The following is a 13,092-nucleotide window of genomic DNA, read 5'->3' as shown; positions in this document are numbered from 1 at the left end:
ATGGCTTTGGATGCAACAGAGCGACGCCCCAGAGGGGTAGAGCGTCGCCCCCTGGTGGGCGTGCCGGGTGGATCCCGGTCAGGCGCATGCGGGAGTCTGTCTGACTGCCTCCCTGTTTCCAGCTTCAGAAAAATGCAAAAAAAAAGAACCATAATAGCTTGACCAGGTGGTAGCGCAGTGGATAGAGTGTCGGACTGGGATGCAGAGGACCCAGGTTCTAGACCCCGAGGTCGCCAGCTTGAGCGTGGGCTCATCTGGTTTGAGCAAGGCTCACCAGTTTGAGTCCAAGGTCGCTGGCTCGAGCAAGGCGTCACTTGGTCTGCTGTAGCCCCACAGTCAAGGCACATATGAGAACAATCAATGAACTAAGGAACTACAATGAAGAATTGATGTTTCTCATCTCTCTTCCTTCCTGTCTGTCCCTATCTGTCCCTCTCTCTGACTCTCTCTGTCTCTGCCACAAAAAAAAAAAAAAAAAAGAACCATAATAGGTGGAAAAGAGATCAGTGTCAGGAGAGAAGTGCAAAGTGCTCTGAGAGCTCAGAGAGGGAGACATCCCCCCCTGCCCCAGGAGACCAGGAAGGTGTCACAGAGCAGGCTGTTTCTAAGTAATGGTGATCTGACCTCCTGAGATGGAGGAGAGAGGGGGTGGGATCTGGTCAAAGGTAGGAATATGAACAAAGGGGTGGAGGTGGCCTAGTGGGGGGCTTTGGGAGGGAACAGTATGCCCAGTTCAGGAGGGAAGGGTTTTCCAGGGATGTTCTAGCAGGTAAGCTGTGTGGGGCTCAGTGCCGAGCCAAGGAGCTCTGTTTATCCTGCAGCAGAGGGAAGAGGCTCAGCTGTCATTGGAATTATGCCACTCTGGCTGCGGAATAAAGGACAGACAGGAGACAGAAGAGTGGAGAGGCAGGGAGATCTGGGAGAAGACACTCAAAGTGTTAAGATGGATCTGACTTACACAGGGCTAGTAAGAAAGGAAAAGGGAAGAGACAGATGGGAGAGAGAGAGACTGCAGAGAGAGACGCAGATTGACAGAGTGCCACACAAACTCATAATTTAATTAGCTTCCTGCTTTGCCAGGGGATTACAGGGGAATTAGCAGAGCTCAGAGTCTAGGGACCTTGTTGGGAGTTGAAAGGAAGTTAATGAGAAAGACAACAACGTGCCCCAGGGAGAAATGAAAGAAGAGGAATGGTTAGGCAAGCAGAGCTAGCAGGAGAAACAGATGTCAGACCTCCGAGTCTCTGCCTTCCCGGGAGATGTCAGACCTCCAGGGGCGAAGACGTTTAGAGCTCCTGGGCCAGGTGCCTGGCCTAATTGGCTGGGTTCCAATTCTCCTGAGTACTGGGTAAAAAACCTGCCAGGGGGAAAGCTGGGAGCGGCCTCGAGAATCGAGGTCCCAACTCTTCCTTGGCCCTTTTCCTTCTGCAGATGGGGAGGTTGAGTCCAGGCACGGGATGACCAGATATGGTGAACTGCATTTTCCAAAGATAGCTGACAGCATCTCTCACCACTTCGCACACGGTGACTGTGCCACTCCCCTCTAGGAGAATTTAGGTTGTCTCTCTTTCTCTCAAAACTCGCATACTTGGAAGCCAGCCACGACGACTTGAGAAAGCCCAGGCCACATGGAAAGTATAGATGTTGTGGCCAACAGCCCCAGTCAGAACCAGCTATTTACAAGGTCCGGTGCAAAAAAAGAAAATGCAGGCCTGTTGGGCAGATAAAATGTATTATGCTCACTTTGTTAAAGTGGCGCTGCCCACGTGAGGCTGTCGCCCAGGTGATATTAATATGTGTTGAGAATCCTTGTAGCCTGGGGCTTGGTTTTGGGATTAAGCCTTTCCCACCCTTTTTGATGTGGGGCGGTACAATCCAATCATGTCTTAGAGAAGTGACTTTGTATTAGAGACTTCCCTGTTTTGTATATTGGATTAAAGGTTTGGATTTCTACACTATAAAATGGGGGCAGAACGAGAGCTTGCTCTCTTGGTTCCTGGGATGATTAGCATGAGAGAGCAGAGGGAGCAGAGCAGAAAGCAGAAAGAGGCCATGTGGCCAGGAGAAGCAGCCAAGATGGCGGAGTATTGAGTGAGAGGCCAGTTTGTGCAGTTTGACACTGGAGAAGGAAGGAGATGGGGAACAGAGGTGAATAAGTCTGGTGAGCTAGAAACCTTTGATTCTAGGAAACTCGGATAAGTCAGTGGCTTTGTGAGCACTGAATGTGAGTGGGTTTTGGAGCCCAGTGTGTGTTTTTACTTGCCCGCCGGGTGCAAGCTAGAATTAAAGACTATGGCCCACCAGTTTGTGGCTCCGTTGTTTCTTTTTTCTTTTTTTTTTTCTTTTTTCATTTTTAGGAAGGAGAGAGCGAGGGAGAGAGACAGAAGGGGGGAGGAGCTGGAAGCATCAACTCCCATATGTGCCTTGACCAGGCAAGCCCAGAGTTTCGAACCGGCGACCTCAGCATTTCCAGGTCGACGCGTTATCCACTGCGCCACCACAGGTCAGGCCATTGTTTCTTTACCGACTGTCTGAATCCAATGCGAACCTGCATGGGCCGGGCTGCCGTGTTGGTGGCCCTGGCCGTGGCTGCTGGCTTTACAAGGCCTCTTAGGAAAAAATTAAGAATTTAAATGATTAAGCCTGACCTGTGGTGGCACAGTGGATAAAGTGTCGATCTGGAATGCTGAGGTCACTGGTTCGAAACCCTGGGCTTGCCTGGTCAAGGCACATACAGGAAGCAACTCATATGAGTTAATGCTTCCTGGTTCTCTCCCCTTTTTCCTTCTCCTCTCTCTAAAAATCAATAAAAATAATAAAAATAATTTAGATGGTTACAACAGAGTATTAAACCTTCTAAGTGTGTGGCCTTGTACAGCTGCACAAGTTACACCCCATGAGGCTGTCCCAGATCCCAGCTGAGGTTCCAGCATCAGCTGCTCACAATACAAGTGAGGAAGCCTTCAAGATGCCTCAGGGCCCCACCACCGTCTGATTGTGACTGTAGGAGAAACCCTGAATGAGAACCACGGAGCTGAACCCAGTGGCCTCCAGTCTTGCAAGGCATGGAAATGACTGTTGTGTTAAATCAGTAACTTTTGGGTTACTGCTGCAATAGATAGTTGGAATATTGGAACAACCAGAACTGCTCAGAACTGGGCTGAAGAAGCAGGACAATCACCGAGTCTCTCCCCTAAGCCAGGCTCATCCCCTGAGCCATTGTTGCACGTTCTCCTTGACCTGCTGTGGCGGAGGAGACTAGAGGCACAAGTAACTCCAGATGGTCAGAAGACCCAAATCCTGAACATTTGGCCATGAAGTGCTGTATGTCAGCTTTTCAATCGCGGAGTCTGGGGAGAGACCCACTCTTCTGTAAATAATGGTGTCAGCGGCCCTGGCAGAAGGCAGGGAGGGTTGGGTCTCCAAGGTCCTCAGAAGCCTCAGAGAGCGACAGTCACTGGAAAAAAAGAGGGGAGAGAAGAAAGGAAGGAAGGGTATGCCCTAGAAAGGTGGCAAGGGAGAAAACCCCTGTGGTCCCTGTGGCATTCTGATCCGTTTCTGACAATGAAGCGTGTCCTTTGATGACAGGAATTGCATTCTGATTCTGAACAGCAGTGTGTGTGTGTGTGTGTGTGTGTGTGTGTGTGTGCGCGCGCGCGCGCGCGCGCGCGCGCACGAGGTAGGGGGTGGGATGACTCACTCACTTGCTTTGTGTTTACCCCGGTGCTGTGCCAGCCAATGGGGTCAGCAGAGTCCTGATTGGGGGAGGGAGGCTGGGAGGTAGACATAATGCACAACCCAGCTGAATAGCTGTTGGAGGAAAAGGGAAGGACACAGGAGGAGGCCTGAATGGCATACAGCAACTTGTTGTTGCCACCTCAGTTCTTTAAAGCAGTGGTCCCCAACCCCCGGGCCATGGACCGGTACCGGTCCATGGACCATTTGATACCGGTCCTCAGAGAAAGAATAAATAACTTACATTATTTCTGTTTTACTTATATTTAAGTCTGAACGATGTTTTATTTTTAAAAAATGACCAGATTCCCTCTGTTACATCCGTCTAAAACTCACTCTTGACGCTTGTCTTAGTGACGTGATACATTTATCCGTCCCACCCTAAAGGCTGGTCCGTGAAAATATTTTCTGACATTAAACCGGTCCGTGGCCCAAAAAAGGTTGGGGACCACTGCTTTAAAAGAGTAATTATAATAAAAACTATAGATAAAATGCAATGAGAATCTGACCAGGTGGTAGCACAGTGGATAGAGCGTCGGACTGGGATGCAGAGGACCCAGGTTCGAGACCCTGAGGTCGCCAGCTTGAACGCGGGCTCATCTGGTTTGAGCAAAGCTCACCAGCTTGGACCCAAGGTTGCTGGCTCAAGCAAGGGGTTACTTGGTCTGCTGAAGGCCCATGGTCAAGGCACACTGAGAAAGCAATCAATGAACAACTAAGGTGTCACAACAAAAAACTAATGATTGATGCTTCTCATGTCTCTCCCTTCCTGTCTGTCCCTATCTATCCCCCTCCCTCTCTGACTCTCTCTCTGTCTCTGTAAAAAAAAAAAAAAAAAAAAAAAAAAAAGCAATAAAAGCACCAGGAAAAGAAATAAATTTCAAGCAGGGGGATTCAGCAAAGATTAATGAATGAAGTGACACCTAAAGGAAGTCATGGAGGTATGAATGTTGCACTAGACCTTGACAGGTAATAGAACTGGGAAGAGCATTCTGGGAGAAAGGCCAGGGAGCAGGGGTATCCCCCTAAGGGACAATACAGAGTCCCAGGGAAGAGCAGACTGGCATCAGACTGCTTTAGTTTGAATCCCAGTTCCACCACTAACTGCATGACCTCAACTTCCCTACCTGCAAAATGGGGATAAGAAAAGTATCTATGTCTCACTAGCTTGTTGCAAGCTTCAAAAGACATACTTGATGAGCACTTTAGCACCGAGCCTGGCATATCTTAAGCAGTCAGTAGGTGCTATCACTATGCTTGGTGTGTTTGAAAAAGGAATCATCACCTTGGTATGCCTGAAGTATGAAATCCAGGGACATTGCCAGGAGACAGGCCCAGGAAAGTGGTTTTGAATCTGATTATGAAGGATTTTAAGTGCCAGGCTAAGCTTTCTAGACTTTATTCTGGAAGCTAGTGGATCTCAGTCCTGTCTGACCTAACTCCTTTCATAACAACTATTTTGTAATGCCTCCTTTCCTATACTGAAATGAAATTCATACAAAATGACATGGCCCTGGCTGGTTGGCTCAGTGGCAGAGCATCGGCCTGGCGTATGGAAATCCTGGGTTTGATTCTCAGCCAGGGCACATAGGAGAGGTAACCATCTGCTTCTCCACCCCTCCCCTTGCTCTCTCTCTCTCTCTCTATTCCCTTCCTGCAGCCATGGCTCAAATGGTTTGAGCAAGTTAGCCCTGCACGCTGAGGATAGCTCCATGGCTTCACCTCAGGCACTAAAATAGGTTGGTTGCCAAAGCAACGGAGCAGTGGCCCCAGATGGGCAGAGCATCGCCCGGTGGGGGGCTTGCCAGGTGGATCCCAGTTGAGGCGCATGCGGGAACTTGTCGGTCTGCCTCCCACCACTCAATTATAAAAAAATGGATGAGTGAGATATATATATATATATTTTTAATTTTTTTATTTTTTTGTATTTTTCTGAAGCTAAAAACGGGGAGAGACAGACAGACTCCCGCATGCGCCCGACCGGGATCCACCCGGCACACCCACCAGGGGGCGACGCTCTGCCCACCAGGGGGCAATACTCTGCCCCTCCGGGGCGTCGCTCTGCCGCGACCAGAGCCACTCTAGCGCCTGGGGCAGAGGCCAAGGAGCCATCCCCAGCGCCCGGGCCATCTTTGCTCCAATGGAGCCTTGGCTGCGGGAGGGGAAGAGAGAGACAGAGAAGAAGGAGAGGGGGAGAGGTGGAGAAGCAGATGGGCGCTTCTCCTGTGTGCCCTGGCTGGGAATCGAACCTGGGACTTCTGCATGCCAGGCCGACGCTCTACCATTTAGCCAACCGGCCAGGGCGGATGACATATATATTCAAAAATCCATATAATGCTCCAAGGGTGACATAAAGAAGAAATAAAAGGGAAGTAATTTAAATAAAATATTTTGATATGTAAATATTTGGGCTTTGCTATACTAGAAAAACCAAAGAAAGAAGTTGGATATTTATGCTTCTATGCAGAATCGCAAGTGCAACAGCGACAAACACAGGGGGATACAGAGAACGCAGCAGCTGGGAACTCCAATATCACCAGGAGCACTGACGACTAAAATAGTGAATGACTCTGAACTTCCAAATAACAAAACTACAATCCTTCCTCAATTTATAGGGAAGTTGCATTCCTGAAAAATTCAGTGTACATTAAAACCATGCAAAAATTGTATGGAGCCCTGGCCGGTTGGCTCAGTGGTAGAGCATCGGCCTGGCGTGCAGGAGTCCCGGGTTTGATTCCCAGCCAGGGCACACAGGAGAAGCGCCCATCTGCTTCTCCACCCTCCCCCTCTCCTTCCTCTCTGTCTCTCTCTTCCCCTCCCGCAGCCGAGGCTCCATTGGAGCAAAGTTGGCTCGGATGCTGAGGATGGCTCCGTGGCCTCTGCCTCAGGCGCTAGAATGGCTCTGGTCGCAACAGAGCGATGCCCCAGATGGGCAGAGCATCGCCCCCTGGTGGGCATGCCGGGTGGATCCTGGTCGGGCGCATGCAGGAGTCTGTCTGACTGCCTCCCGTTTCCAACTTCAGAAAAAGAAAAAAAAATTGTTTGTATGGAAAAACAGAGTTAGGTTCTGTTTGTTTGATTTTTACAGACAGGACGGGAGAGAGATGAGAAGCATCAATTTGTTGCAGTTCCTTAGTCTCCTTAGTTGTTCATTGATTGCTTTCTCATATATGCGTTGATCAGGAGGGTGGGAGTGGCGGGGGCCCTACAGCAGAGTGAGTGACCCCTGGCGCAAGCTAGTGACCTTGGGCTCAAGCCAGTGACCATGGGGTCATGTCTGTGATCCCACGCTTAAGCCAGCGACCCCGCACTCAAGCTGGTGAGCCTGCGCTCAAACCAGATGAACCCGTGCTCGAGCCAGCAACCTCGGAGCTTCGAACTTGGGTCCTCCACGTCCCAACGTTCTATCCACTGTGCCACTGCCTGGTCAGGCAAGTTCTGTTTTTTGTTTGTTTTGTTTTTACCTGCATGAATATTGTGAGAAATAAAAGCAACTATTTTACTTAGTGGTCCTAAACATTATAGAACATCTAGCATCCTGGCCCCAGTCCACTGGTGTCCTTCAGTCATTGTCACAATCAAAATTGCCCTCCTACATTCCCCAACTACCCCCACCTCCTGCTTCAGGCAACACAGAATCAGGATGGGGCATGCTCTCTTCTGGCCTTTGTGTAATGTTATGTGAGGAGATGACACTCGGAGCTCCTGCCACTGTCTTGCAACCAGAAGAGGGAAAGTGTGAGGACAAAAGCCGACACGCACATTGGGGATGGCACAGGGGACAAATGGCAAGGAGCAGAGTCCTCGATGGTATCAAGAGCCACTGAGTTAACATACCCTGAACTTACCCCGCGAACCTCTTATTACGAGAGATGATAAATCCATTTCTTGGTTGAGCCATTTTGAGTTGAGTCCTGTTCACTGTAGTTAAAAGCACTCTAACTTTGACAAGTTTATTTCCCCTTCTCTGGATCTTGGTGTCTTAACATGTATATTAAGAGGATTTCCCAATCTAGGACCTGTGAGTCTAAGTGGGAAAATATGAAGGACTTGGCGACAGGGGTGGAAAAGGGGGGTGAAGAGGCTGGAAGAGTCCAAAGCTGCCTCCGCCTCTCACACGGGCATCTGGGAGGGAGGTGGGCAGAGTGAACACAGGCTGGGTAAGATGATGCCGAGCTCCACTGTGGGCATTTAGCTCACACTAGATTGGGGGATGAAAAATTAGACCTATATATCCTCTGAACTGGATAAAAATTATAATCACAAAGGAAAAGATTGATGGCTAAACACCAAAATATTTAGTTACTTGTGTAGGTTCAGAGATGATACTTATTTTTTCTTCTGTATAATTGTTCCTATTTCCCAAACTTTCTACAACAATTTATTGCTTTCATTTCAAAAGTAATTTAAAATATCAATAAAAACTATAATTTTTCAAATGTACTGAAAGAAGTAGCTCAATGGAACACAATATAAAATCCAGTACTAGATCCAAATACATATTGGAATTAGATTATAAAAATGGAATTTTAAATCAGAGAAAAGATACATAATTTTTTTTTTTTTTTTTTTTTTACAGAGACAGAGCGAGAGTCAGAGAGAAGGATAGACAGAAAGAATGGAGAGAGATGAGAAGCATCAATCATTAGTTTTTCGTTGCGACACCTTAGTTGTTCATTGATTACTTTCTCATATGTGCCCTGACCGTGGGCTTTCAGCAGACCGAGTAACCCCTTGCTCAAGCCAGCGACCTTGGGTCCTAGCTGGTGAGCTTTGCTCAAACCATTTGAGCCCACGCTCAAGCTGGTGACCTCGGGATTTCAAACCTGGGTCTTCCGCATCCCAGTCCGACACTCTATCCACTGTGCCACCGCCTGGTTAGGCGAAAAGATACATAATTTAGTGAATTGTATAAAACAACTAGGTAGCCATCTGAAAAAATATAATAAGCTGGATCCATACAGCATGCCTTATACCAAGTCAAATTCCAAATAGCTCAGGTATTTAAATATAAAGACAAAACCCAAAAATGTACTGAAAGAAATCAAGCGATGATTTTTAAAAATCCTCAGTGAGGAAGAACTTTGAACTACAACATATATTCCAGAAGTCACAAAAAATGATGGCTACATTTTACTACAGCTCAAAAGAAAACGTGGCAAAATTGCCAGAAACAACATCAAAAGATACAAACTGGAAAACATGTCACCAAGAGCAAATTTCTTTAATATACAAGGAGCTCTAAAAAACAAACAAAAAACTCAGTAGAAAAATGGGTAAAGGATATAAACAATAAAAAGGAAAATACAAGTTAGTTATTAGAATAAGAAAATTACAGCAAGACACCGTTATTATTTTTTACCTCTTAGCTTGTCAAAGAGCAATAAGATTTATAATACAATGTATTGGTGAGGAGGTGGAAAAACAAACATTCATACATTGTTAGTCTACAGAATTTTAAAATGTGCATACCCTTTAACACAGCGATTCTACTTCTTAAAAAGTTCTTCTTCAGCCTGACCTGTGGTGATGCAGTGGGTCAAGCCTTGACCTGGAATGTTAAAGTTGCTGGTTCGGAACCCTGGGTTTGCCCAGTCAGGGCACATATGGGAGTTGATGCTTCCAGCTCCTCCCCCCCTTCTCTCTCTCTCTCTCTCTGTCTCTCTTCTCTAAAATGAATAAATAAAATAAAAAAAAAACTTTTTTAAAAAAGCTCTTCTTGGCCCTGGCCGGTTGGCTCAGTGGTAGAGCGTCAGCCTGGTGTACAGAGGTCCCGGGTTCAATTCCCGGCCAGGGCACACAGGAGAAGCGTCCATCTGCTTCTCCACCCCTCCCCCTCTCCTTCCTCTCTCTCTCTTCCCCTCCCGCAGCCGAGGCTCCATTGGAGCAAAGATGGCCCGGGCGCTGGGGATGGCTCCTTGGCCTCTGCCCCAGGCGCTAGAGTGGCTCTGGTCGAGACAGAGCGGACGCCCCGGAGGAGCAGAGCATCACCCCCTGGTGGGCAGAGCGTCGCCCCCTGGTGGGCGTGCCGGGTGGATCCCGGTGGGGCGCATGCGGGAGTCTGTCTGACTGTCTCTCCCCGTTTCTAGCTTCAGAAAAATACAAAAAAAAAAAAAAAAAAAAAAAAAAAAAAAAAAAAAAAAAAAAAGCTCTTCTTCAGATACATGCCCACATGTTCGAAATAAGTTATTCATCGCAGCATTGTTTGTAATAGCAGAACCCTGGACACAATCTACAGGTCCAGCAATAGAGGATCCAATAAATTCTGATACATAATACAATACTACACATCTTTTACAAAAGGATGAGTAATCATTTCAAATAATGATATAATCTCTAAAATTTATTGATAAGTTAAAGGTATCAATAAGGTATATGCCAAACAAGGTATATGGCAATGTGTAAAATAAAGTTTATTTGCTTTTGGGCATAGAACACATCATCTCAGAGGATCTACTAGAAACTGTTAACTGGGAAGAGAAATAGTTATGGGGGAGAAACACAGTTCACGGTGTCACCCTTTTGACCTAAAATAAAAATGGGTGTGTACAGGGGTAGAACCGCTATCTTTCTAAGCAGCTGCACCATTCCTACTGGCCTCTGTTCACCCGAGGCCGGCTCAGCCCTGTCCTGCCTGCACCGTCAAGCCAAACCTCCTCCCTCCTGTGCTTACGCAGCTGGTTAAAAGACAACAACAATCTATTGAATAAATGCAGGTCTTTCCACTTTTTTGGGGGGGGGGGAGTGGGGGAAACCTCAAGAAATGAACAAAAGAGGCAGTTTTTATTCTTTTCAGACAAACAATAAATTTGTGAGGAATTGACAAAGACAAAAAAACTAGGTTTGGATGTTTAATTAGTGAATAAGCACAATCTGAGTTTAGAGCAGTAAATTAGTAAAGAAGTAACAGGTTTGTTTATACAGCCTTGCATCACTTAACAACAGGGATACCTTTGGAGAAATGTGTCCTTAGGAGATTTTGTCATTGCACCAACATCATAGTGTTACACAAATCTAGATATTCCAGCCTATTGCTCCTAGGTTACAAACAGGGACAGCATGTTACTGTATCAAATACTCTGGCAATTGTAACACAATGGTATTTGCTTTTCACTTCCTTTAAATTCACCCTGTTGGTTTCAGCCCACTGTTTGAAGATACTTTAGAATCTTGATTCTGACATTTAAGTATTAGATCTTGCTCTCAGTAAGTGGTGTCATCTGCACAGTGAGTGTGGCAGGCACTGATAACTACTGAGCAGGCCAACTGCAGAGTCTAGAATCATGGAGTTTAAGACTTCTCTCCAAATTTGCATCAACTGGATAACTGACTGGAAGGGTATGAATGAACCCACCCTAAGTGGGGGAAGGGTACAAACCCACTCGAAGTGGGGGAAAGGTATGAATCCACCCTAAGTGGGGGAAGAATACGAATCCACCCTGTGGGGGAAGGGTACTAACCCACCCTAACTGGGGGAAGAGGACGAACCCACCCGAACTGGGGGAAGGGTACTAACCCACCCTAACTGGGGGAAGAGGACGAACCCACCCGAACTGGGTGAAGGGTATGAACCTCCCCCAACCAGGCAATTTTTGAGATCCTTGTTTCCCTAGTTGTCTCCTCAATCAGGAGGTGTTCGATGTCTTTGCTGGAAATAAGGTATACTACGTCCAAGGAATTTCCCTAGTGGCCTTCCAAATAACAATGATTGTTGGTATTTTATTTACTGTATCTCAGTGAAGGCATCAATTATTTTTCTAGGTGTTCTCAAACCCACAGCTTAATACTGTATTCTGGAGTAAATTTTGGGGGAATTCACCTCAAATGAACCCGCCTAGACTTTCTCGAATCTCCCTTTTCCGTTTTTCTGAATGTTAGGACATCTGCGCCACCAGGCACTGGGTGGGGCCTCTCTTCCTCTTTACAGCTATACTGGCAAGGGTCCCGGATCCTATCTGCAAAGGAATTCCCGCACCTGGGGATTTGCACCTCGTTTTAAATGGCTTGGTGCCTAAGTTTTTTTCTGACCATCATCTCCTTCTATTTGGGTTTCAATTTCCTCTAAACGTTGTTGTGTTATTTATCCCAGTTTAGAAATGCTTTTTCTCAGGGGAGAATGAAGAAAATCTGCTTTCCAACAAATGGCCACCTGACACCTTCATCCTCAGCAGGAACCCTAGCCGCTCTTCATTCCTTAGTCTGAATACAATGTCTTTTACTGTCTGCACCGTTGCCAAGTGTCCATTTACCAAGGGCTTCACCCCTCCTTCCATCTCCATCCCTGGCCATTTAGTTTTGAGCCCCAGTGCTCTCTGTAGAGCCACGTGGTCTCTTCAGCACCCCCCTTCTCTGTTTGAGGTCCTTCTGCAAGTGGGCTGTCCCCATTTTCTTAGAGCTTCCCATCCCTCTTGTTCCACATTCCCACTTAAGGTCTGTAACCTTGGGATCATAACTTTTAATTTCTTCAAATTATTTCCTAGGACTACTTCTCTATCCACCCATCCTCCATCCACCCACCCATCCCCCACCTCATGACCCACATCCCTTCTTTCTCGATTTGGCTTTCCCCTGTGGTTCCTGTTACACACAAAGCACGAGGCAATTCTTTCCCATGGTCAGAAGTAAGACTGGGGGAGCAGCTCCCTGGTGGTACTTTTTCCCATTGAGAGAGGAACCTGTCCCCAGTGCTTGTAAAGAAGTCCTCAGCTCCACAGCGGGTAGCTGTGTGGGAGCCTGGCGGCCAGGGCAGACGCCATCCTCCAGCCCAGCGCCGTCCTACCCTCAGAGCGTGACGGGGCAGCTGAAGGTGTGCTCCCACAGGGACATGGCTCCCACGCGCTCATCTTTCAGTCTCACCCACAGGCCCATCCCAGGTCAGCAGTGTGCTGTGGTATAAAGCATGCAGGATTTGGAGTCAAATATACCCAGGCCTGAATTCTTGCTCTGCCTCTTATTAACAAGTTGTTCAAACCTGAGCTTTTACTTTTCCTCATTTGCAAAACAGGCATCTTTCTGGTTGAGGGGGTGACTGAAGTAACAACACACTTAACTACCTATGGATGGAAGATTCTAACACACAGCACCCCGTGCTCGTCTCAGATTCATGGACTTTCAAAGGTTATATGTTCTTGGTGGATTGTGTTGCTTTCTTTCCCGTTCTAGTCCAGGTGTTTCTTTTAAAAAAGTTGCAGTATATGTCTTCACCTGGCAAACCTCCCTTTGATGAGCCATGCCCCTCCAGATCAAAGTATAAGATCCCAGTGGGCTGACCCTGGATCCTGACCCGTTCAGGCTGGGCCTAAGACGCACATCTGGCCAGTAGAGTATTCCAGATGCACCGAATGGTTTACAGATGGA

The sequence above is a fragment of the Saccopteryx leptura genome, chromosome 1 (assembly GCF_036850995.1).
Source record: "Saccopteryx leptura isolate mSacLep1 chromosome 1, mSacLep1_pri_phased_curated, whole genome shotgun sequence".
In the NCBI taxonomy this organism is placed as follows: domain Eukaryota; kingdom Metazoa; phylum Chordata; class Mammalia; order Chiroptera; family Emballonuridae; genus Saccopteryx; species Saccopteryx leptura.
The sequence above is the reverse complement of the archived record's forward strand: the minus strand, read 5'-3'. Positions refer to the sequence as shown.